Raw genomic sequence first — 26,317 nt, 5'->3', positions numbered from 1 at the left:
GTGCTTTAAACGCAGGGCGCACAGTGGATCGAGTCAATGGGAGGGGTCGGGCAAAACTTGGAAACTTAAAACGCACTGGAAAAAAAAAACACGTTGGATCTAGAGTCCAGACTCTTGAAAACATTGACATGAATAAGGACTCTTGATTCAATCAGATTTAAGCTTAAATCAAAAGGAAATCCGCTCAAATTAGGCTTGGCTCTTGATTTAAGCTTAAATCTGATTGTATCAAGAGTATTTTTTCGTGTTGATGTTTTTAAGAGTCTGGACTCTAGATCCAATGTGTTTTTTTTCCAGTACGCTTATAACTCCGTGTATACAGAACTTTAAGGTTCTGGAAGTGGTTCCATCGGTTTCCTCGTGAAATTCTCTTCCAGAACCACCCTTCAAAGTTTATAATGTGGCGAAATAAACATACAATTGCAGTTTTAGTCAAAAATTTCATGTCCGACCTCTCCAATCGACTCGATCCACTGTGCGCCCCGGACAGACCGGCCATTTTCAAATGGGAAGAGCGCGTATAAAGGACTCTTCCATTAAAAACAGTTAAATTTATCACGATGAGAAACACGCTCCTCAGAGACCTTGTGATAAATCTACTTCTCCTTTCCATTGTTTCAAGATTTGGCAATCCCTTTGATTTGTCCTCTATATATTTATTTATCTATCCGTTTACTTCTATTGTTGCATAGCCCTTGAAAGTGATTATAAATCATAACCCAACCCACACTTCTCCTAAAACCAAAAGAAGCCAATTCGCTCAATTTTTGCACCTCGTTGATATCACTCACATCACGGTCAAGGATGCCAGGTTGTGTGATAAAATTTGAATATTTTTCCATGGGTTTAAATGAGGAGAAGTGCTGATCAGTCCTATCTGGCAACGATGATCACGGTCCATATCATTATGTTATCCCCGCTCTTTCACCTCGCCCTCTCCGTACGGAGGTTACCGAAAGGAGCGGTTTCTCGACGGGCGCGCGGTTTCACCCGCGCACTTTTGCAGCGCAGCGATACCTTTCGAGGGGAACGGCCTCCGATTTATGATAAGTTGAATTGAAAGGGCTCCGGTGCGGTGGTCTATGCGCCAATATCGCCAGTAGGATCGACTAACGTTGCCAACTGGTGTCAACGTGGGGAAATGAAGGAATTGAAGACTCGAATCGGCCAAAAATGGAAGGAAACGTGAAGAGAGCAGGTCTCTGCTCCATGTCGAGGGTATTCTCATGCGACTTTGCTTATTCAAATCAATTTGCCTTTTTCTGGTCCAAACTAAGTTGCCTCTGTTTTCTAATGACTGTAGCACAGCGGCGGGGTTACCACAGTCAGGGAACACCGGGAAAGGCCAGGGAATTTTAAAAAGTCAGGGGAAACATCGAAATGTCAGAGAAAATGACGAGAATTTCAGGGATAAATTGTTGGGTCACGTTTCTTTGCTTTCTAGAATGGGTTTGACGTTTCGCACAACAAATATTGCCTGAAAACTATTACGAATTGTTTTTTTAATCACCCGGCATATCCTCTATTGTCAGGGAATTTCACCCAAACGTGTGAGGGACATATCAGGGAATTTCATCTTCTATATTCTGTAGTAGCCCTGCGGGCCGATTATTGAAATTGACACACAAAACTATAGACAAAGATAACAAAAGAGATATGGAGGGAACCTATAGGTGGAAGCTGGTGGTTGCAACGGACAAAGACAGTAGGTAATACATTAACTAACGGCAACCCACGAGAAACCCGACAGTTAGTCCAGCATGTTCTCCCTTAGTCTATAAGAAAAACACATTTCAACCAGTAGGACCGCTCCATACCCCCTATGTCTTCTTTGTCTAATGCTTTGTCTATCAATTTCAATAATCATCCCGCTGTCCTTATGCGGTCTTTGCCGATCAAATTCAACAATCAGTCCGCACTCCACTGAGGCTCTCAGCGTTCCTTCATCACTTTTTCTTCCATCGTCTCGCTAAGTCAATCGCGACGGATCTTATATTCCTTGGATATTCGCATCGTCAGTTGGTTACTCTCTCACCAGAGGCTCGATCAGAGAACACTGTTACGATTACCGTTGATTCATCTCCATGCAATAGCGCGACGGCGTTCCGGAGCCGGCAATAGGGTGCCGACCAAAATGGAAGCATGGCGGAGAAAGTAGGCGGGCAGCGGACAGGTTCAGCGGCGCAGTGAGCCGTGCTCGGCGGGTGAACCGCGGTCGGGTTCCCCGGCGCGGCGGACGGGCGAGCGCCTCCGAGGCCCCTTTTCGGCGCGGTGTCGTAGCCGTAGCGTACGACGCGCTACGGTAGCCGTTGCGTCGGAGTCGGAGTACCGAGAGTAAACGGCGTCCGCGAGTGGCGAGTGGCGATGACCACGTGGATGAAGCGGGCGCGGGCGCCGGTCACTCGCGGGTGGCGGTTCGGTCGGCGGCGGCGGCGGTGAAAGTTGGAGTCGCGGCTTAACCGAGGAAGAAATGCGTCGGGGCCATTGGATTTTGCTGATCCAGAGAGCCTCTATGGATAGGGAAAGTGTAGTGTTGCTGCCTCTGTGGTTTGGTTTTACCACGAGGAATCTGAAAACCACTCTCTGATCCACCTCTGCAGAATTAGCAAACGGCGAATGAAGTAAGTTGCAGTGTTGCCACAGTCAGGGAAAACTGGAAAATGACGAAAGAGTCCGGGAAAAATTGTTTAGTCACCTATATTAGCCTTGTGGAATGGATTTGATCAGGGTTTCTTTTACTAGTCAGGAATTTCCGGTAAGTCCGGTAGTAGTACTGATTTGTTAAGGGCTGGGCCGGAAATACTGAAAAAGTACGAACATTTCGCAAGAAGGTCCGGAATTTTTCCTTCACACCCCGCGGCACCCGCGTGTTTTTTAATGAAGCCAGGATGGAAGTTTTGCAATCCCCTGCGCGTTGATTCTTCGATTAATGTTTGACTGCAAGATCGCGATTGTGCAGTCAGTTGATCTTCAAGCCACAAGTGAAATGTTGCGTCTCCGTCATTTTTGTCGCAATTCAAGCTAGAATTTTTCCCCGAAATTTTCCGAATTTCGTCTAATGGAGGTACTGAAAAACTTGATTTTTCCGTTGAGGAGGTACTGAATTTTTTTGAAAAGTACTGAAAAAATTACTCTTTTGAAAATTACCTCACGTCTTCAGGTATGCCTCGCGTTTTCCGCGATCCTAGAATCGCGAGTTCGGGAATTTTCTGCACTTCTGAGGCGTGTCCTCCCCTACGAAAATTACGCAACTCACAGTAGGGCCCATCCCCTCAAATTAGCATTTTGTGATGAATTTCGGACGAAAAATTGCCACATCGCGGTTAAGTCTATCTTAAATTATCGTCATCATAGCATAACCCTGGAGGCAAAAAACAACCAGACAAACAGGCAAATTGTACCGCAATATTTGAGCGGGGAATGAATCGTTGCAGCATGGTTTTCGCATGCGACCCCGACGGTGTCGGCGGTGTGCCGTTGGCGGGCGCAGCGAACACCTCAGACCTCCCGCCCGGCTCGGCTCGGCACTCCGCCTCCTAACGGTCCATCTCCCCGGAGAGGCGGAGGAGGCGGAGTTGGTCTAAAAATACTGCGGAATAATTGAACGTTCCCTTGTTGACAATGACTCGACGAGCAGATCTCATGCCGTCACCGCGTCGAGGTCACGCTGCAGCGATCCCGTGGGGTCCCCGGTCCCTCCTTGAGCACCCTCCCTGTATCCTGTATCCAGTCGACCAGGCATCATCGCCTCTCAAAAAATCCAACTTCCATCGAGAATTTCTGATTTGTCGCTCGTCGCTTCCATGGGGTCCCTCGCCGAGCAGTCTCACCCAGGGTGTATCCAGGTCTGCGGGCTGATCGCTGAAATGGTAGACAAAGCCTCATACAAAGATTAGAAAACAAATATGGAAGGATGCTATTGGTGGAAACGGGTGGTTGCAATGGACAAAGGAGGTAGGTAATTAACTAATTAACGGCAATCCATGAGAGACCCTTTAGTTAGTCCATCATTTTCTCCCTTAGTCCCTAGGAACCATCCGTTTCAACCAACAGAATAGCTCCATACTCCTTATTTCGATTTTGTCCACAGCTTTGTTTATCAATTTTAACAATCAGCTCGCTGGAAAACCGGAACTTGTCAGGATATTGGGCTCCGTTGCACGCTAGAAATACAGCAGTGTGAATATACTCGTACTTATTCGGAGTAAAATGACATTAAAATTGCCGTGGGTGGTCACATTAAGAAAGTTAGGAATCCACTCCTTGGTGCACTCTGCTAATGTTTGACAGAAAAATAAGAAGTGTCAATTGGAAACCGTATTTTTTTAAGATTTTACACATTATTTTTCTCTTTAGAGGCTAATTATTGAAATAGATCGACAAAGCTATTAACGAAGAGAAAATGGAGGATCCTATCGGTTGAAACGGGTGGCTCTTATAGATTCAATAGAACCATAGGGTCTCTCGTGAGTTGCCGTCAGTTAGTACATTACTGTCTTCCTTTGAATATTGCAACCATTTTCTTCCATGAATAGGATCGTCCATTTTCTCTTTGTCTATCGCTTCGTCCATTCATCTCACTAATCAACCTACAGGAAGAAAAAGTCGGGCTTCGTTGAAAATGATGAAGTACTCTCCCTGAGTGTTGGCCAATTTTATGAAACAACTGGTTTAATAATGAGGTAATATGGACTAAAACCAAGAGACTATTAACGCTGGACTTGGCACCGCTCCCATATCGCAATTCCATTTTTCTGCTTTCTGACTTCCAGTCGAGATTGGGCTATTGAAACAGCAGGGGAAGAGAATTACGCTGTTAATTATCCCAACGACGTGAAAATTAGAACAACTGCCGAGCGTCACAATCCCACCACATATCTTCCAATTCAGAGGTGGGAAAACAACGTATATGCACTTTTGAATGTTGCCTTTCCTCTGATGCAACGCAACTTTTTTTTTTTTTTTTAAAAAAAAAAATTATGAATATTTTTCGCCGGATTTTTCTGAGAATTTCATCCTTAATTTACCTACTTCAGAGTTTACTTTATAACTTCAAGAATATGAAGAAATGTCCATAATTTTTCCACAAAATTAAACATCTTACTCATGGAAGTTGGGCAACAGTCCGCATTGTCATACGCTGTTTTTCCGTAGCACGACAAACTGCAAGGAGGCCGTGCAGGGCGTTGCTTTTTCTACTCCGCTGACCTTGCTGTGTGCGAGTCATTATTTTGGAACGTTTAAAAAAAATAGAGAAAATTAATTAAAGCACGGAGCGTTTTGGGAAAATTGCCCGTCTCGCCCGAGGGTAGAAAATCGATCCTTTATTTGCTTTCATCTCAGTTCTCGCTCCAACGTAGAAAACTCGAGGGTCACTTACGTGTCGGATTATATTTTTGCGGAATGCCAAATTTTTATAATCGTATGTGAATTTGGATGGATTTGAAATAGATAATTATGTTCGAAGGAAAGGAAGAATTGAGTAGACTGGACGGCTCGAAATTCTTATGAAAATATTTTCAGGGCGAACCAAGTAGAAGTAAGCGAAATATCAGACTCGTGGGAACCGGTTTTTCCTCTCGACTGTTTTATTCTCGAGCTACCAATGGAAGAGAACAATCGCTAGCGCGTTCAAAAATAACGAAATAAAAAGAGAAAAAATGAATGTGAATTGTATTGCCTTATTATAGATTGACCTTTGCCATTAAATACGAAGTTCTTTGTCTTGATATCTCTCTAAGTTTCAGAAGTTCTTGGAAATAGCTCGAGAACAAAAGAGTGCGAGAGCATTTTTGGCTAAAATAAGGGCGCAAAGAAGATCTAATTTACGCTAAAGTTTCTTTCCTCCCTCTCCTTTTTTTGAAACATTTTTTTCATTCGGAGAGAAAAGTTGTGGCTTTTTTGCCACCCTGCGTCTCATTCAATCACCGAAGAGGAGAAAACGCTTCGCATGTTTTTTGTCTAATTCTCTCTTCTCTCCCAAGGACAATCAGCGATTTCGTCGTTGATAGCATTATCAAAATCTATTCTGAGCAGTTGTGGTTCTTGCAACTTGGGAACACCGTTCTTACTCCACTTATATGTATGTTTAACTGTCGATTCTATAGGGTAGGGTAGGGTTCTTTCATCAGGATTTTCCCGATTCTATCAGGACTTGAGGTCAATCAGGATTTAATCCCGATTTCATCAGGTTTTTTGGAAAAATCGGTCGTAAAATCAGGCATTGAGAAAAGTCTGCCGTCCGATCGGATTCTTTTATCGAGCTATTTTCGTGAAGTTCGCCTCGCGTGAAGTGAATTGAAATTTTGATTTTTCTCCGCCAAAAATCAGGATTTGATCAGGATTTGGAAAACTTATGAAATCAGGATTTATCAGTCGCAAATCAGGAAAAATCAGGATTTTCCAAAATGAAAAAAAAAACGAGACGCACTGTTCTAGGCGAGACAGCCTGTTTCACCAAGAATCGATATTCAGTGGATTATAATGTAGTAACAGCATTGCTAACTTGCTGGAATCCATACTGACAAAACGAACCAGCCGAGGAGTTTTGCTGGTTGGGCCCCCGGCCCCTGAACTATCGAACTGAAAGAACCAAGACCGGGGAGGGGGAAGGCGTCATTCACGCTCTATTCGCGAGCTCGCTCGGAGGGTAGAGGGAAGAAGAACAAGAAGGAGAGAAAAAAACCCGATCGGACGCAACGCTCGTTTCGCGTTAGCGAAAGTCCGGCCGCGAGCGCGGTAAGAGGACACGGCATTTAATGACTGTCATTAACGAACAAGGAATAAAAAATCATAAGTTAGATTTCGCGATTCCATTACACGCTCCGCTGAACATTTGAAAAGTGAATTCCGCGACTTTTGAGGTTCCCGCCGCCGCCCGCCCGCCGCTGAAAAGACGCGCGGCGTTGCCAGCTCACGCCTTCACTCGATGCACGATCAAGTGTCCGGAGTTCCAAAATCATCATCCTAATAGAGGAAAGGAATTTCATGAGGTGGTTCTCAGCAAAATTGCGACAGAAATTTCTTTCGCGATTTTGGTATGTTGCTGGTTACATTATGAAAAAATTTCCGATCTTCATATTGACCTGTACTCGGCCATGCTAAGGAAAAACGCCGTATGAACCTTCAGGCGTTGCCAAAGCGTCTTTGATAAAACATGAATTTCCTGGTAAACTTATGAATATTTTTCTTCCAATTTTTCAGAGAATTTTGTTCGTGTTCTAATCTAAAGTTCCTGAGAACGTTGAGGAAAAATATTCATGATTTTCCTCAAAAACAAACATTTTATCAAAGGAAACCTGGCAACTCTCAAATGTAAATACGGCGTTTTGTCTTTAGCACGGCAGTATTGGTGTAGTACTATATCGACCAAATCTTTAGTTCACCAATGCAAACTGCAGTTTCAAACCACATGCCTAACTATATTTTGCAATTAAGAGCTACTTTCTTTTACTCATCACTAAAATCACCGATCTGCATGAGGAAACGAATGGAAGGTACTTCGTTTCCGAAATAAATCGGAAATAACAGCTGCTAACTGTTAACACTATTTTCAGAAGTTTCAGAAACGCGAGATGATATTCAACGAGACCACCGTGAACATCCATTAGCGCGGTTTTCAATCGAACGCGCCTTCAATTTTGGGGTGATACTATACGCATTGCCGTGGAGTTGATTCAGTTGCTTGACCCAACCGAACCCAATCATAAGCGACTCGGTTCATAGAACCGTATCATTTTGGATTTCAAACTTATGTCTGAAAAACGCCGTATGGGCCTTTAGACGCTGTCAGATTTCCTTTACTAAAAACCGAATTTGCTGAGAAAATTGTGAAATTATTTTCCAAAATTTTCAGAAAATTTTGTACGCAATTTAATCTGGTACGCCAAAAATTTCAAGAAAAATATGCTCGAACGTCGTCAAAAATACATGTTTTACCCAGGGAAATTTGGCAACTCTCGTATGTTCATACAGCGTTTTTCCTTAGCGCGGCAGCATCCAGAGTGCTCGGTTTTTCACCTATCAAGCTACGTGTTTTCAAAGTCGAGCATCGTTAATCTCGGGCTTGATCCCAAGCGACAAGAACTCTGCCGTGCCAAGGAAGAACGCCGTATGAACATTCGAGAGTTGCCAAATTTCCCATACGATGAAATGTTTATTTTTGAGGAAAATAGTGGATATTTTTCCTTGAAATTTTTAGACACTATAGATCAAATTACAAACAAAATTGTCTGAGAAATTGGCAGATTAAAATTTTAAAAAAAAATCCTGAAAATGAGTGATTTGTCAGAGAAAATTTGGCAACGCCTGAAGGTTCATACGGCGTTTTTCCTTAGCACGGCAGAACTGGGCAGCGGTCGCAGCGGCAGGCCGTAAGCGGAGGAGCTAGCATATCGGGAGCCGACTCGTAAGTGTAATTATATCTCGGGCTTGTAATTGCGTTCTGGTAGCGGATTCCGCCGCGAATTATTAAGCGCCAGAACGGTCCCGCTCTCTCGGTCCCTTTAAACTTTTAACAAGTCATTGCAAAAGCTCCGCCGCACAGTAGAGTGAGTCAATTAGAAAGATCGGACATAAATTTTTTGACTAAAACTGCGAATTTTGATGTTTATTTCGTCACATTTTGGATTTCAAGGGGTGCTTTTGCAAGGAAATTTCACGAGGAAACCAATGGAACCACTTTTAAAAGCTCAAAGTTTTGTATGAACGGAGTTATAAGCTTTTAAAGTCTTTAAATTTTGTCCGACCTCTCCCATTGACCCGATCCACTGTGCGCCGGCCCGCGCGCTCTCCATTCTCGGCCGCCGAATCCTCCCGCGAGTCATCGTGCTAAGGAGAAACGTCGTATGAACTGTCAAGCGTTGCCAAATTTACTTTGGTAGGTCGCAAATTCCTGGGAACATTTATACATATTTTTCTTCCAATTTTTCAGTTAATTTTGTACGCAATTTTACCTAAATTTCTTGAAAATTTCCAGGCAAAATATTCCTAAATTTACCCATAAATTAACATCTTATCGACGGAAATTTGGCAACTCTCGAATGTTCATACGGTGTTTTTCCTTAGAAAGCATTGTAATAAGCTTCTATACATACGCGAAGAGAGATCTCGCCGTCATCAACTCGACCGCGCCAATTTCTCTGTAGTTTACCGCCTTTCTTCCGTATATTTATGCGAATCGAGAGTTGTATTACATCGGTAACGTGGTTTTTAACGATCACGGCGTCAACGAACTCGAAGGTTGAATATCGCTGAGATTAAGTAGTACTGAGGGACTATGATGTCAATGATACCAGTGATATCACACAGTAAAGTACCTGGAAAATAAGCCAAGAATATTCATAAAACCTGTAGAGTGTGGACGGCTTGAAAATTCGGCAATGTTAGGTTGGATCAGGTTGATTTCAACGTATAGTCTGAAGAAAAAAACAGATCAAGGAGGATGAAGACAGTCAGATCATCAGGGACCTACGTCACAAAAGCATTACAAGGGTAGGGAGGCTCGTAAATGCCGAAAAAAGTGCGGTACGTAATTTATGGACGGCCCCTTTCTTCCTTAGCGCAGCAGTATTGAAGTTGCTCCTATTTTATTCGATGTCGCCAAACATGGATGACTTACAATCTACTTTTAAAACGTTCCGGGAATTTTCGTCTGGAGTAACGTGGAGAAGGCAGGAAGTGTTTTCCTGTGAGATCCGTAGACACCCTCAGGACATGGTACCCGTGGATTCGGACTCGATTTTCGTTTCATATGCAGATGCGCCATCCTCGGCGGCGGTGGACGAGGTATGCCGTGCTAACGGAAGAACCGCCTATGAATGTTCTAGAGTTGCCAATTTTTCCTCGATAAAAATAATATAATTTTGACGAAACTCCTGCATACTTCTCCTTGAAATTTTTCAGATATTTTAGATTCAATTGCGTATGGAATTGTGTGCAAATTTCGGAAAGAAATATTCCCTTTCTCCCCAGTAAATTTACAGGGTGTCTACCGGTCCCCTAAAGTCCCCAATGTCCCTGATTATCCCCGATTTTGGAAGGGTGTCCCCGATATCCCCGAAAGTCCCCAATTTTCTTGTTCAGGTCCCCAAAAAATGACGAAAATCGTCCTAAACACCGGCATCTTCAAATTTGCCCACCAGCCGCGGCGGCGCGGTATAACCAGGCCTAAAAAAACTGAAGTGTTGCTTGATTTTTCGTATGTTTCCATCGATTCAACATGTCTGTAAAATTAGTCGTATAAAATACGCCTTTTAACGCTCTAACTAGCTCCCTTTCTCTTACTATTTCGGGGAAAAAGTATCAGATTTTCTTGAAAAAACGCCCATAATTGTCCCCAATTATGGTTCTTCATAACTGATAGACACCCTGAATACAATCAATACAATCGTGTGAAATGAAATAACCCTTTCTTCGATTCAAGGGTTTGCGAGTACCCGCTTATATGCGGTTTATTATGGTTTTTCTTCACAGATTAGTCCAGATCGCTAACATCCAATTTAGCCAATGCTTAGAAAGCGTGAGTAATTTTGCTTCAAGTTAGGCAACTTTAGAAAATTGATGGCACTACCAGTAGTGAAAGGACTTGACCGGATTGAGAGAAATTTCCTCTTGATTCTGATTATAAAGCTTTAATAAAGTATAGATAGTAATGTATAATAATGGTTTTTGATCAAATAAGATTTTATCAAGTACTGTTATGCTAAGTATTCTGTTTCAATATTCTTACAACAGTTGGTAGCAATTAACTGCTCTCATGGGGGCCTGGCGGGAATTCAAAACTAGGAACCAAAAGTCTCATTTTGGCAGGATTTTGCTTTAATTTTCGGTTTCTAAGGCTTTAAACTTCAAAAATATGATATATTATAATCTGCAAATTTTTTCAATAATGTTATCTACTCAGTATACTGATGAACTCTGATTTGTTTATTTCCACCGATAAAGCACAAAAACATAGCCCGATTATACGAATAAAGAAGGAGAATTAATTAAAATACGGGTAAACAAGGCTAAAAATTATTGAAACACTTAAAGGCAGGACGTTTCGAGCTGCTACCAGCTCATTTTCAGCTGCAAAAACACATAAAAACAAGTAAAAAATTGAGTGGCGACCTGACCCCAGCCGTTATTATGAGTGGTTACGTGATAACGGCTGAGGTCAGGTCGCCACTCAATTTTTTACTTGTTTTTATGTGTTTTTGCAGCTGAAAATGAGCTGGAAGCAGCTCGAAACGTCTTACCTTTTAGTGTTTCAATAATTTTTAGCCTTGTTTACTCGTATTTTAATTAATTCTCCTTCTTTATTTATTTCCACCTTAATTATTTAATCTGGAAATATTGAACCACATAAATTCTACTGAGAAACTAATTCTTGAATTCTTCGGAACGTTTCATCCCACAAAAATCTGAAAAAGAAGTATTCTCCCGCCGAAAATCTGCTGAAAATAGCCAAAATTTCAGTTTTGGTTCCTAGTTTTAAATGCCCATGGATTTTCCCGCCAATGGCGCTCACAAAACTACTCACGCTCCTCCGCCGATGTTAGCGATCTGGACTAATCTGTGTTTTTCTTAACTTGTATACACCCTGATTTGGTTAATATGAAAGGAAGTTTGGCACCATGTGAAGGCTCACACGGCGTTTTTCCTTAGCACGGCAGTATTTTTGGTCGAAAAGTGAAAATCCGAGAAGGTGCTATCGGGCACGTTCCGGGGCCGTTTGTGTGGCGCGGCGACCGGACCCAATACAATCCCGTTTCTTGGCCTCTCCTGTGGCGGGAGGACCGGGAGGTTCGTGCTCCAGCTGGAGTCCCGAGGGCCGAGGGTGGCGGGTGGCGGCGCTGGCCTCGGCGGAGCGGTCGCGGCCGGCCATGCACGACCCAACTGCATTCTTCCGTCCGCACAACACACTTGCACTTGCCCCCGCTCGACCCCCGCGCCCACCGCCCCCGTTGACGCTTCCACCGGATATTCATAGATTTCCCCGTCGCTTTATAGGCAAATATAGCGAATTTAAAGTGGCGTTTGGCAATTTTGCATGTTGGCCGCGCGGTGTTGCCGGGCCAACTGTGAAAGTAGCGGAAACTCACTTGGCCAACAGACTAGAGGTATACTCTGCCGTGCTATGCTGCCATGCTAAGAAAAAACCCCGTATGAACCTCCAGACGTTGCCAAATTTCCTCTGATAAAATCCAAATTTATTGGAAAAATTGTACAGAGTTTTCTTCCAATTTTTGCGACTATTTTGTTCGCAATTTAATCTAAAATATCTGAAAATTTTAAAGAAAAATACACATAAACGTCAAAAATACATGTTTTATCCGAGGAAATTAGTCAACACATAAATTTCGTCAAAAATACATGTTTTATCCGAGGAAATTAGTCAACTCTCGAATGTTAATACGGCGTTCTTCCCTAGCACGGCAGTATGGAAGAAAGCTGTATGAACTATCAGCCATCGCCAAATCTCCTTCGGCAAATCATGAATTTTCGGGAAAATTCGTTGATATTTCCCCCGATTTTTGTAGAAAATTTTGTTCTTAATTTGGTCTGAACATTTCAAGGGAAAATTTTCATAAGTTTCTTCAAAAATGAATACTTTCCAAGAGAAAATTTGGCAACTCTCGAATGTTCATACGGCGTTTTTCCTTAGCACGGCAGTACTGCGCCCATGGAAAAAGTAAGTAACCCATCGGCTCAACCAATTCTACACGCTAGGCCTCCTTACAAATTGTGAAGTATGCTATTCCCATTTACCAGAATTACGGTTGATCACGCCATCTTTTTAGGTTCGCACCAACACCAATACCAAAAAACAAGATCATTACATCCTTCACCCTTTCCTCCCGTGTTGGCGAGACGAGGTAAACACAATGACGTCGTCCAATGGTGTCTCCGTTCTTCTGAAATGTCAAAGTACGTGACGACTGAACCGATCTTTTTACCACTCGCCAATCTGTAAGATTGAACCAATACCAAAGCAACATCATGTGACTCACAACTCGCACATCGGCACATTTCATTTAACTTGAGAGAGCCGAACAGCTGCTTGAGAGAAATAACGCGGTCAACACACGAACCAGTCGATTTTAAAACCGACCATGCGAATCTATCCGATGAGCCCTAGAATAGACGCTCTCTTATGAACCTTGGGGCTCGTCCGAGAATAGATGTATTTGGTTTCGAGTTATGAACCCGCGAACCGGGACCGAAATCGAGCTAATTGAAATTAGTTCCTTTCGGTGTTATTATGCAGTTGGAGCTATGCGTCGCGACGCGACCGCGAGAGCGTGAAAATGGCGCCGTCGCACAGTGGATCAGAGAAGTCGGACATGAAATTTTTGACTAAAACTGCAAATATTGATGTTAAATTTGTCAAATTTTGAATTCCAGGGGGTGTTTCTGAAAGAAAATTTCACGAGAAAACCGATGAAACCACTTCTAAAACCTCAAAGTTTTGTATGAAGGGAGTTACAAGCTTTAAAAGTTTCCGAATTTTGTCCGACTTCTCTCATTGCCTCGCTCCATTGTGCGTCGGAGCGTGGGAGTGACCAAACAGTCCCGCTGACAGGGACGTCATTCCTGACTATGAGGGGGGGGGGGGGGGGGTCGTCGCCTCCCCGCCCCCCGTCGCGTCGGGGCAATTTTAATTACTTGCTTTTAACCTCCCTCAACAGTAATTTTGCCGAGCTATTGGGCGCGATGAACTTTATTATGAAAATTCATTACGTCACCCGGAGAATTTTTCCCTCGCTGCTTTTATTTTCGCGTCTGCTCAAGCTCCTACGCGCGCGATTCCACGATCAGCGTGCCGCGGCGTTGCGTGCTTTGCGATATATCGATTGATCTGATATTTAAACCTATGGAAAAGGATCGATGAATCGGGTTTCCGCAACGAACGCCTTAAGAATCGATTCTTTGCCACAGCTTCAAATGGGGAAATATCGCTAATCGATTATTATCGATTCATCGGTTGATCTGTCATTCAAACCTATGGAAAAGGATCGATAAATTAGGTGTACGCAACGAACGCCTTAATAATCGATTCTTTGCCACAGCTCCAAATGGGGAAATATCGATAATCGATCATTCACACGGCTCCACTGCTGAGAGTGCATTCAGTAGAGCTCGAGAAAAATAGTGTCGACGGTAGAAAATGAACCCAGGTAACCAGAAAGGAACTTAATCACATCAGACATTGCGATATTTTATCGATTTTTTTTTCTTTTTCCGTATCAGGTGCAGTGTTTTACGGATGTTTTTGAACATTTTAGGAGATTAGCACGCCACAGAGGAAATCCCCCGAAATTGTCAAAAGAATGTACAATATGGCTCCCCTGTAAAAAAAATAACTCATCCGATAAAATTTGGCATGGCTGATGTGACATCGTTCCTATCTGATTAATCCGGTCCAAATAATGCAGGGGGTCATCTATTTCGGCACGTAACGTTGTATGAGAAACTAACCGCTTTCCCACATGAAATTTTGCATGACGTATCTTCTCTCTTCGCAAAACAATTTATAAAAATTTACTTTTATTTTTTTTCTTCTTTTTCATTTTCACCCTCATTTTTGAGGAAATTTGAACCGATGTCTTTCTTCTCTCTTGAAAATTTTGCGTTACATAATTTTTCAAAGTCCCGTAAAGCTGATGAATATTATGCATCGAGAAAAATGGAAATTATCGTTGCCTTCTCTCAGACCCCCGCTCTCGTCCCCCCAGGAAAAATTTTAGATTCCCCGCGAGGGAGTGAATTTGCGTCTCGGAGGATATTCAGGGATTTAAAAACTCAAACGTGCTCACTTTTAATTATTTTCGAGCACCTAGATCTGACTTTCAAGATGGCGGATCCCTAGAATTAATCATCGAGCTTATTTGAATACCCTGAATAATATTTGTGGCATGTTTAATAAGGCTCTTCATACCGGGTGCTCCAAAAGTACGTTTATAACATAGTTCGTTTGGCCTCGTATAGATCTTAGATGCATAAGATGAGGGATGGAGGTTGCTGGAATGTTTTTCAAATGACAAGACCTTCTTCGAATCGAGGGATTTACAAAATATTTTTAGAGTTTAAATCATAGGAAACTTTCTGTACAGTTCAACACGTGATGATTTGACATAGGATGTTCGTGAAGTTTACCTCAAGCGGGCCGTCCTTTTTAAAATTCTAATCGATGCCCCTAATTAGCAAAATATATCCCTTTCTATATATTCTATCTTTAAGTGTTTGATTTAAAGGAATCATCGTAAAAAAGGAGCAAAAAATACTCTTGAAGGCAGAAGAGGAATCTGCGAATTGCAACTCGGAGTTTTTAGCGGCATACAGATATCCGGGGCGTGTATCGACTTTTCAGTCCCCCTGTAAAATCTTATATTTTGCAGAGCAGAAGCGCTTTCGACGAAGTCGTTTTACAGAAGCGTTGCAGCCGAAGAGTAATCTGCGTTATAATAGCTGAAATTCCAGGCTGCAATAAATTAGCTGGAACAATATTCGACGTATTTGCTTCCCGCAGCAGACGTTTCTGCGGCCAAATTGATAAGAATTAACGCGCTGCGCCGTTGGTGCCAAATTTCCGGAACTCAGCTGGGCTCCCAGTATTGATTAACTTACTTTCTGCAGCTCTTTTGCAAATTGCAAGATAAAATTTTCGGATTTTGAAAACCCCTTTTCACAAGAGGTAACATCATGTAAAAAGGGGGGGGGGGGGACTCCATAGTTATAGACTGAAAGATGTGGAAAATCGACATAATTTGAAGGAATTCAGTTTGAACTCTAGAAAATTGAGGAATTGAGGGTTACAAATTTTCTATGCACTTTTTCTAAATGGGGAAAATTGATGGGAAAGGACGAATATTTTATACCTGTCACGAATTGTAGATTAATTGTTTTCAGGAAAAAATGAATTCGAAAAAAGAATATTTTGTCCTTCGTGTTACGTATGCTGTGAGATGTTACAACGCAACTAAACTGCGGACATGTAACCTTATGTCATCGCGCAATCTCAAAGGAAATCTATAAATTTGAGTCACATGTTGGCAATTAAATTAGAATTTTCTGTAATTTCGATGCTTGCTGCCCTAGAACAAAGTTTCATTATTGAGGAAGTTAGCCCGGAGTTGTAGTCTTTTTTTTTAAAATTATGGACAGTTCCTATGAACTAACTTTGAAAATTTTTTAGATTTTGACTCACTTTGACGAATTTTGAACTATGTGCTTATATTGTTAGAAATAAAATAATAAAGTCTCTATCAAAAAAACTTAATTTTTGACTAGTCTAAGTCAGGTACAAGTTCGGTGTTCATATTCCGGGAAAACATACCTCCTCTCAAAATCACGACTCCAATTAATTGTCAAGACGATCCGAGGAAACGCTTAGAACATCGGACCTCGGCCAGAGAAAGTTCTCATTTTTCTTGATCGCTTAAACCTTGTCTCCTCGGAGACGCAACCGGGCAATCCCGCTAGGATGACGGATAGCCTATGTCCCAGGGGCAGCCGATGCCGTTAAGCCTCCATCGCGCGGCTCATTCGAAGAAAGACCTCAAGTCTCGTCGGATCCTCGCAGCGCTTACGCCCTTTCTCAAATAAAGCGTTCAATTTGGACGCCATTCTCTCGGCCAAATTGAGCCGGTCCTCAGTCATGAGTCGGCGAGGATTGAATGCAACATTGTCGGTCTCGGCTTGGCCCGGTCGCCGGTCGGCACCATTGTCCCGTCCTCGAAGAACACTCTCTTAACTGCATTTCGACTTGAGCCGCAAAGGCAGCTTATTCCCAAGGAACTCGGGGCTCCCGTCGCGATGCAGTTATGACGTTTTATCGTAGGACGCAGCATTGTGCTCCCGGGAAGTAGATTACTCATCCTTTGAGCGTAATCGCATAGTACGAGGAGTAATGAAGATTTACGGAGCTCAACGAGTCCTAAGGTCAACGAGGACTCCTTTTTAGTCCTCGCGGTTTTGTCCTACGCCTTTGTTCGCGAGCTTTCGAAAGAAAGTTGGTTTTACGGACACTTGCCGCCCGGGTTCTACGATGTGCGCTGTTCTTTACACCCGTATCGATTGGCCGAAGAAAGTGTGGAAACCTCTATCTTTTTGATCCCAAATACAAGGAACAGTGGGCCTCTAGACATGGTACGAGTAAAAGCATAACGCTACATGTTTTCTCTTCAAAATATCGGAAAGAAAACTAGTCACACAACGGGGAGGCTGAAAATAAACTCCTTAACAAAGAAAACTTGTTCAATTGTCAAGGAATTTTACCAAATTGTGTCAGGGAAATCCGGGAATGGTCGAGGAATTTGATTTCCCAAATTCTTGAACAATCCTGGGGTCATTTTTGCATCCGTAACTTCAGTTCATACATAACATACGTTCGTTTTTCTGTCGAACAGATGATAACAAGAAAATGTGTTCATTATTACGCCTAGGTGACCCTTCAACCTACAGCCCTGGATAGACGATCAAATTCCGAACCAATTCCGATCAAAGTAGACATGCTGATAACTGATGGTCACCATCAAATTTTTTTCGGGGATTATTTGTTGAAAGTAAGATCAGAATGGAGTGCCACCATTTCATCATTTCCTGCCACAAGAAACATTTCTGCCAAGTTTTCATTTTAAAATGAAGCAAATTAATGAGTTTAAGACTGATGACTCCCGACACTTTGATGCTACTTTGATCGAAATTGGTTCGGGAATTTGATCGTCTATCCAGGGCTTTAGTTTCAAAATATTCCATCAGGGAATCGAACAACGATACCGGAGATCACACCATCCAACGCGTCGACTTTCGAAGAAAATCGTTCAAGCTCCCCTATCCTCGACATTGTTGTGACCTTGGTATTTCGACGACATTTCTCACTCCCGCATCACACCTCCGTATCTTGCAACTTCCCTCTCCCGCTGAAATACGAGCAAATGGCGTCTCAGCCCAAATTTTCTCGCAAAAACGTGCTTTCCATGAAAAGAATAGCATTCAAAGGTTAAAGTTGAGCGAAATTCATCTCCTTTTTCATTATACGCGACGGCCGGATTGTTACGGATCGTTGCAGGTGGGCAGGATTTAGTAATAGCTAAGGAGATTGCAAGAAAAGTCATATCGCGTCGACTAGACTGCAACGGGTGCGAATTATCGTTGACTCCGGTTGTTGATCGTTGACTCCCGTTGATCGTTTCGCGCGGCGTAATGACGTCACACGGCGCACAGTGGATCGAGTCAATCAGAACGGTCGGCCATGAAATTTTTTACTGACACTGCAAATTTTGATGTTCATTTCGTCACATTTTAAATTTTGAGGGGTGCTTTCGAAAGAAAATTTCACGAGAAAACCATTGGAACCACTTTTAGAACCTCAAAGTTGTGTATCAACGGTGTTATAACCGTTTAAAGTTTCCAAATTTTGTCCGACCTCTCCTATCGCCTCGATCCATTGTGCGGCGGGAAGCTGGCGCGTTAAATTCAAACGAGGCGCCGCGCTCGTAAAGCGACGGAATGTCTCGTCATCAACGCCCAAGTTGTTGCATAACGGCTACCTGATCCACTTGGTCGCAAAGGTCATCCCTCCCGGGGCGCCGCCGGGCGTCAGATTCAAATGTCACGTCCCGGGATGCCGCCGTGAACTTGGCGCGCGAGTCTTCGTCGTAATTAATAAATGCACGTATCAACGCCCCGAGTCTTAGTCCAGGGAACTAATATTCTTAGCCTTTAATAAACACCATTTTTTTCTCTCATTAAAGTGGGTAATTTTATGGGCGTCCTCATAATGCGCGGTCAAAATTTAATAGTAGAATCAGGTGAGGAATGGGCGTAGTAGGTAGAAGCCAAGGTGAAGAAGAGGGCAGTTTTGTGTTATTCAGAACTGCTGCAATCTTTAGACAAATCAGAAATTGGACAAGATCCGTCCGTACGCCTCCGTTTTTTCGTCTACCCAGCGGGTTGATTATTGAAATTGATAGACAAAGCAATAGACAAAGAAGACAAAAAGGATTTGGAGGGATCCTATTGGTAGAAGCGGGTAGTTGCAATCGACAAAGGAGGTAGGTAATAGACTAACTAACGGCAACCCACGAGAGACCCGACAGTCCATTCCCCATATCATTTTCCCCCTTAGTCTATGAGAACCACCCATTTCAACCATAGGATTGCTTTATACCCCCTATGTCTTCTTTGTCTATAGCTTTTTCTATCAATTTCAATAATCAGCCCGCTGGCGAAGGGACGTAACTGCACTCCAATGTTGCCGAATTAAGGCAATGGATCAATGTTTTTACCGAAACAGGACCGTGCAATTGTCTAACTGGAAACATGAGTGCTTAATTTTTAATTTTCTAGTATCCTCATCGACGATGACGGGCCGCATCGTTTCGGTTCGGCTTCCATTCTGCCGTGCCAAGGAAAAACGCCGTATTAACCTTCAGGCATTGCCAAATTTCTTTTGATAAAACGCAAATTTCCGGGTGCACCTATGAATATTTTCCTCCCAATTGTTCAGATAATTTTGTTCGCTATTTGACCCGAAGAATCCGAAAATTTAAAGGAAAAATATTCATAACTTTCCTCAAAAAGAATAATTTTATCGAAGGAAATTTGGCAACTCTCGAATGTTCATACGGCGTTTTCCTTAGCCGGCAGCATCGTGACGTAGCGCAAGGTTCTATCGAAAAATGTGGAATTTTTTCAAAGAGGAACGACGATTTCAAGTGTGCTTGGTTTATTATCGACAGGCTCCCAACTCTTGCAGCCACTCGCTACGTCATATTGAAAATGTTGAAATCCGACGTCATCGCAAAACAAAACTTGTATTTTTTCTCTCTAACGATTGGCAATCCAGTCTAAATTATATAAAAGCGGAAAAATCCCTACCCTCCGCGATAGTTGCGCTTGCATACCTTCATTAATCAACTAAATTGTCAGATCGGAGTGAAAACCCGGTTTTTCCGTACGGCGAAATGTGGGCCATAAGCTCATCCTTTCTGAAACGGACTTAGTCCGTTTTCTGATGGACCCTCTGGCACATCGGAATACCAGAGCAATAGGGTTCAACTGAAAATGGACGTGATCCTTTTTAGGAAGAACTCGTTTCCTCCCAGTCGCGCAGTCGTTCCCAGTATTCTCGCCGGCCGCTGCCGCGGCGAGTGGCTTATGCTAATTCCCGCGACCTCCGAAACGCATTCATTTTATCCCTTGATTTATAGCTTTGATATTCTCTAATCCAATTTTCTCCTCTCGTGCGTTTCATTGTTTTAATTACGTTTTGTTTTTGTTTGTTGCAGGTCGGTCGAGTGCACTTTGAAATCCTCTTTCACCACCTCCGAGTCCTCCCGCTCGCTACAGTAACGTATTAATGCCTTTGCCTTCCGTATTCGCTCCCGTAGAGTTTGCACGTCTCCGTGCCATCGAGACTCTACATTACAATCGCAATCATACAATCGCAATAATACAGACGCAGCATCATTCATTTTTATTTATTTATTTTTATTTAATCGTATTAGGACGAAAACAACCTTTGTTTCCACTACAAATGTCAGAAAATGCGAGTGTCCGAAAGTAGGGAAAATAAGGCCCCGGAAATTGAAAATTGTCGAATGATCGGTATTCCTCACATACGAGGTGTTTTTACTTCGATTTCCACTTTAATTTTAGACAGTTTCCCACCCCCTCCTCGTAGATGAACAACTTTACCCTGTATGCATAAAATTATACGGGACGTTTCGTTTAGCCTTGTTTCCGTTGTTTCCTTGTTTTCTTTCTGTTTCGGTTTCGGGCTGCCTGTGTATGTCTTTGTTCTGCTGGACCTGTATGTCCACTTCACCCCTCCGATGTACGACAGTCGGTATCTAATAAACTGAAGACGCTTTAGCGGGTGAAGTCACTGAAAATACTCTATCAAACTCCAAATCAGATTTCCTCCGATCCTCATGCAAATAAAAGATTCCTCGATGAACGGTAGGCAACGAAAGCCGTTCCGCTGAGTTGATATTGCATACACTCCGGATTGTAGGCGTCGGGAAATTTGCAGTCGGCGCTGACGCTGATGCGCCTGAGTTGTCGGAGAGCAACGGAATTTCATTTTCCGACGGAAAGCGAAGGACCGTAGGAGGTTCTTTGCCGCCGGTCGCAAAATTGATGCGGAACCCAAGGAGGGGGAAGAGAATTTCACCACCCCTACCACCGCTCCCCCCCCCCCTCCGCAGCACACTGGGTATATGACTTCAAAATCTGGCAAAAACTCGCCGACAGCAGCCGGCTAATCGTTAAAATCGTTGAGAAACAAAGCGATAGACGAATATGACAAAAAGGACATAGAGTGATCCTATTGGTGGAAGCGGGTGGCTGTAATGGACAAAGAAGGTAGGCAATAGACTAACTAGCGGCAACCCACGAGAGACCCTATCGTTAGTCCATTATCTACCCCCTTAATCTATGAGAACCACCCATTTCAACCAACAGGATCGCTCCAAACTCCTCATGTCGTCTTTGTCTATAGCTTTGTCTATCAATTTCAACTATCAGCCCGCAGAAGCCGCTCAGTTAATAGTTCAAATGCACTTTTTTTTCGAATACCTAAAAACATGACATGATATAGGCTACTGACACAGTCAGAAAACAGTTGGAAAAGTCAGAAGAAAAAACAAAATAGGCCAAAAACGAAGGTTTTCCCGGAATGAATTATAATTAAATCCCTTAACCCTGTAAAATGGAAAAAGGGACACTTAAGTTTGTAAATTTAACAACAAAAAATGACGATGTAAAGTAACTTCGCTCCAAGATCGCAAAATTGACTCATACAATTAATCTTTTCACAAGAATGTGCCTATGCAATTTTTGCCCAAAATTCATCCGTTTTTGTGAAATATTCAGTTTAGAATGCCCAAATTTCTCCCGGCGAAAATGCAATTTGCACGTAGAAATTTAGCAACATTAAAATGCAGTTACGTTCTTCCGTTAGGAGACGACGAGATGGACTACATTTTGCAATTTGGAATTATAAAATCTAGCCCGCTTTAAAAACAACGTAAGTGCCATTAGTTTCCGTATGCACACAAGTGTTTTTCCAGAAGAGCCAGAATTTATAGTTCCAAATTGCAAAATGCAGTCAAATGTCATGTCCAATCCTTTCAAAGGCTCGTCTAAGCGCGTCCGTCCGTCGCACAGTAAATCGAGTCAATAGGAGAGGTCGGACAAAATTTGGAAACTTAAAACGCTCATAATTCCGTTTATACCAAATTTTGAGGCTCTAAAATTGGTTCCATTGGTTTCCTTGCGAAATTCTTCTCTGTTAGCACCCCTTGAACTTTAAAATGCGACGGAATAAACATCATAGTTCGCAGTTTTTGTCAAATATTTCATGTCCGACCTCTCTTGTTGACTCGATCCACTGTGCGTCGATGTGATTCCCAGGTTCCGAGTAAAGGCGTAGATACATTTGCGAGTTATAAGCGCTTGTTGAAAATGAAACATCAATAGGTGACACAGGAAAAAAAAAACATATTGGATCTAGAGTCCAGACTCTTGAAAACATCGACAAGAAAAAGGACTCTTGATTCAATCAGATTTAAGCTTAAATCAAGAACCAAGCCTCTTAATTTGAGCGGATTTCCTCTTGATTTCAGCTTAAATCTGATCGAATCAAGTGTCCTTTTTCTTGTCAATGTTTTCAAGAGTCTGGACTCTAGATCCAATGTGTTTTTTTTTCCAGTGGAGGAGGATTTCGATAGCTCGACGTAGAGCTATCGAAATCCTCCTCGCCTATTGGCGTTTCACTCTCAACAAGCGCTTGTAACTGGCAGGTATATCTGCCGCTTCGAAGTTTCAAAAGTTTCCATTTTTGTGGAGGATTTACAAGGTTTGGCCAGTTTTCACTCGGAATACGAGAGTGTGCGACGGTCCCACTCGACCTCCCCGCGGGCCCTGTCGACCCTTTAATCCCGGCGAGGCGTCCCGACGCGCGTGTCCCCCGCCGAAACCGGAAGCGACTCGAATCGCGCCGGAGTGGATTTTTCGCCGGGGCCGCGACCGGGGCGTGTAGGCAGGAGCGCGGAGTCGGCGATCGGAGCGGGGTCCGGAAAAATCGGGGCACGCGGGGGCGTCTGTTTGAGCACGTGGCAACCCCCCGTCCCCGGAGGGGGGGGCGTCGCTTTTCCGAGGGGGGAATCAATTCGAGATCCCGTATTTCCGGGGCGGTTCGCGCTCGGCGCTCGCGGTCGCGCTTGCGGTGACAAGCGCGTGGAATTTTAAATGGACGTATTTCTATCAAACGGAACTATGTGCATTATGACGTGAGCCCTGTTATGCACATATTCTTATGGGTCTCAGGGCTCATGTCTGAATGCACGTAGTTCCGTTTGACAGAATTACGTCCAAATGTTGCGAGGATTTCCCGCGAATACCGCGCTCGTGAATCGCTGCATTTCCTGTTTGGGAATTACAGAGGCGAGTTTCGGTCGGGAAATTCGGACGTTGGAAATTCCTGTTAGTCCACTGAGCTCGTTATCAGTTTTATTATTATTATTCGAATTCCTGGAAAATGTGTGAGTGTCAGAGGATTCATCGAATGAAAGAATTTTGACATCTCTCTTTTTTTTAACATTTATTTTTATTTTCGTATTTCTATTACGTTTTACTAGTTCACACAACCGCTAGAAAGAAGGACCCGGAAACAGGGTTGCCGCAGTCAGGGAAAACTGGGAAATGTCTGGGAATTTAAAATAGGAAAACGGGAAATGTCTGGGAAATCGACGAAAATGTTAGAAAATTTGGGAAATCCTTTATTTGCTTTCTAGGATGGGTTTAAGGTTTAGAACAACAAATTTTGCCTGAAAACTATTTTCAATTATGTCTTCTAAGAGAACATCTGTCACACCTTCCATTGTCATGGAATTCCACAAAAATGTGTCAGAGAAATTAGGGAATTGGCAGGGAATTTCATTTTCTAAATTCTGTGGCAACCCTATGGAAAATATACTGTAAATATTGTAATGATTGATGATCGGTAGTATGTTTTTTTTCTTCGTATAGCTAACGTTGAACAAATACGATGACCTCGACGTCAAATTCGAAATTATTGATAGAATAATATGTTCCCTCCTTCGACTCTAATCGCTGATTCGTTCATCGTGAAAATGACCGAACGATTGCCATTTCAGTTCGCAAGAAAGCGAAAAATTTCAGATAATGATCTTTGAAACCGGTGAAAGAGTAATTTCCCTTGTATTACATCCATGAAGTCTAAAACGGAAGCCAATCAGAAATCGATTCCTTTTGGCGTAACTCATCCTTTGAAGAGATTCTATTTCTCTGTGGCCATTGGCCAATCCATTTAATCTTTTCTGGAAGACTTTCTGTCTCCCACCTCGCGGAAACGTCCTCTATCTTAGAACCGACGCGCGATCACCATACGCTGCGCTGCACCCTTAATTTCGTCCGCCCCGATCGGAAATATTTAGCCCTGATTGCCCTGAAAAAGGATCTTTTGTTGTCGCAGCCGCGCGTTACCCCGAGCTGGAAATTCGAGCCGATATAAAAGGTTATCCAAAGCTCGTTCTGGGAAATTCGCCGCGACATGATGGAAATTAGCGATCGAGGCGCTTCGCTGCAACTTGCACTTTACTATCCTCCTCGCGATGTTGGCAAGCACCTTAGACTTGATCGCTTCGAGGGTGGAAATCGGAGGGATTTACGCACGATCCGGCATCGTGGAAAAGCTCCAGGGCGGATGCGAAGGAGCGGCTCATTAACCAGAGCTTTTGAGCTTTTCAGGTCGCGCTCGATTTCGGCGCTCGGGAGCTCGGGAAAATGAGCTGGAACTTTTCGTTTGTGTCACCCCGGCCCCGGCGCGCGCCCGGCGGAAGGATGAAAGCGGCCGGGCTTTTTCTCGGAAGCTGCTGAGCTGAGCCCGCCATCGTATGCGAAATGCGAGCGCGAGTTCTCATCATGTTGGCGTGCGTAAACTGTTGCTTCGGGCACTTGCTCGCTCCGCCGTCGACTTGCATCTAATTTGCGGGGCTGTCGCGGTCGCTTAAGGCCTAGATACACACGGCGATTAATCGCCGCGAGTGAGAGACGAAAGCCAATGGAGAGCCTCGATTTCGATACATCGACGTCAATGGATCGAAATCAAGGCTCTCCGTTGGCTTGCGTCTTTCACTCGCGGCGATCAATCGCCGTATGTATCTAGGCCTTAAATCCATGCCCAAAGTTTCGCGAGAATCGCCATCAAACTCCGCAATTTTGCTCAGATCCTCACCAGTTGCGTGGTGTGCTTTGCGATTTATCGATTGATCTGTCATTTAAACCTATGGAAAAGGATCGATTAGGGTGTTCGCAACGAACACCCTAATAATCGATTCTGTATCACGGATTCAAATGGGGAAATATCGATAATCGATCATTCACGCCACGCCACTGATCACTGATCCTCATCCTCCGGCCAAAGTATCACAAGCGCCATGCAACGTTTCAAAATCCCGCAGCCATTTTATTTTTTTTACAGAGAAATTGTTCAATGAAGCTGTCAGAAAATTTCACTGAATTTTCATTGTGCTGTTGATAAATTTAAAAGAAATTTTAAACCAGATTCAACCAACAATTTCTTTGTAAAAAATTAAAATGGCGGTGGATACTTCGAAACGTCGCATGGCGCTTGTGATACTATGGCTGCAAGGTGACAACCTTAGGATTCCTCTGCTTCGGTCTCACAAATCAGGGATTCTAATATTTCCTCTGGCTGCTCCTAAGTGGCGACACTTTCCGAGCAACACCGAGCGGAGCGTTGCGAGTTCACGGCTTCACGCCTCGCGCCATCGCGCCTTCAAATTTGCAGATGCTACACGGACATCCATCAAGTACGAATAGTTGTATCTCTGCGCCGTCATCAACGCTCGACCGCTCCCTTGCTCTATTTCTACAGGGTGTACCAACTAAGTGGCGACAAACTTTCAGAGGTTGTTCTATGGCTCAAAACAAGCAGACAAGTCCGTTACCGTTGAACACTACGGTAAATTATGTCTTTTTAACCAGCTGGTACATCCATAATTATCAGAAAACTTTACTAAAATGTGTTAAGGAAATCAGGGAATATCATTTTCTAAATTCTGTGGCAACCCTGGCTCAAGCTGCCCTCTTTGGATACTCTCAACCAGAAAAGATTCAGAACTCTTGTCTTGAATTTGTTTGCATTAGTTCCGTCTAATATTTAAATGCCTATAGCTTTATACACGCTATTTGTCGGGTTACAATAGTTTCGAGGCAGATAATTGATTAAAATAATACAGGTCTTTCAACGAGTTAGTCCAGTACTCAAGGCCTTGAATGC

General features: G+C 43.2%; 1 protein-coding gene and 1 long non-coding RNA gene across 2 annotated transcripts in view; both read left to right on the top strand.

Annotated features, from left to right (window-relative positions):
• LOC140224331 (uncharacterized) overlaps nt 1-22,519 on the top strand; it is a 67,832-nt gene extending 45,313 nt beyond the window's left edge. The window contains exon 4 of the long non-coding RNA XR_011899633.1: nt 20,277-22,519. This is a non-coding gene — a long non-coding RNA (uncharacterized lncRNA). The remainder of the gene's footprint in view (nt 1-20,276) is intronic.
• The window catches only part of PDZ-GEF (PDZ domain-containing guanine nucleotide exchange factor), a 227,190-nt gene that overhangs the window by 93,931 nt on the left and 106,942 nt on the right, over nt 1-26,317 (top strand). The gene's annotated exons all lie outside the window — the stretch shown is intronic.

The sequence above is a fragment of the Bemisia tabaci genome, chromosome 3, assembly GCF_918797505.1.
Source record: "Bemisia tabaci chromosome 3, PGI_BMITA_v3".
NCBI lineage: Eukaryota > Metazoa > Arthropoda > Insecta > Hemiptera > Aleyrodidae > Bemisia > Bemisia tabaci.
The sequence above is the reverse complement of the archived record's forward strand: the minus strand, read 5'-3'. Positions and strand labels throughout refer to the sequence as shown.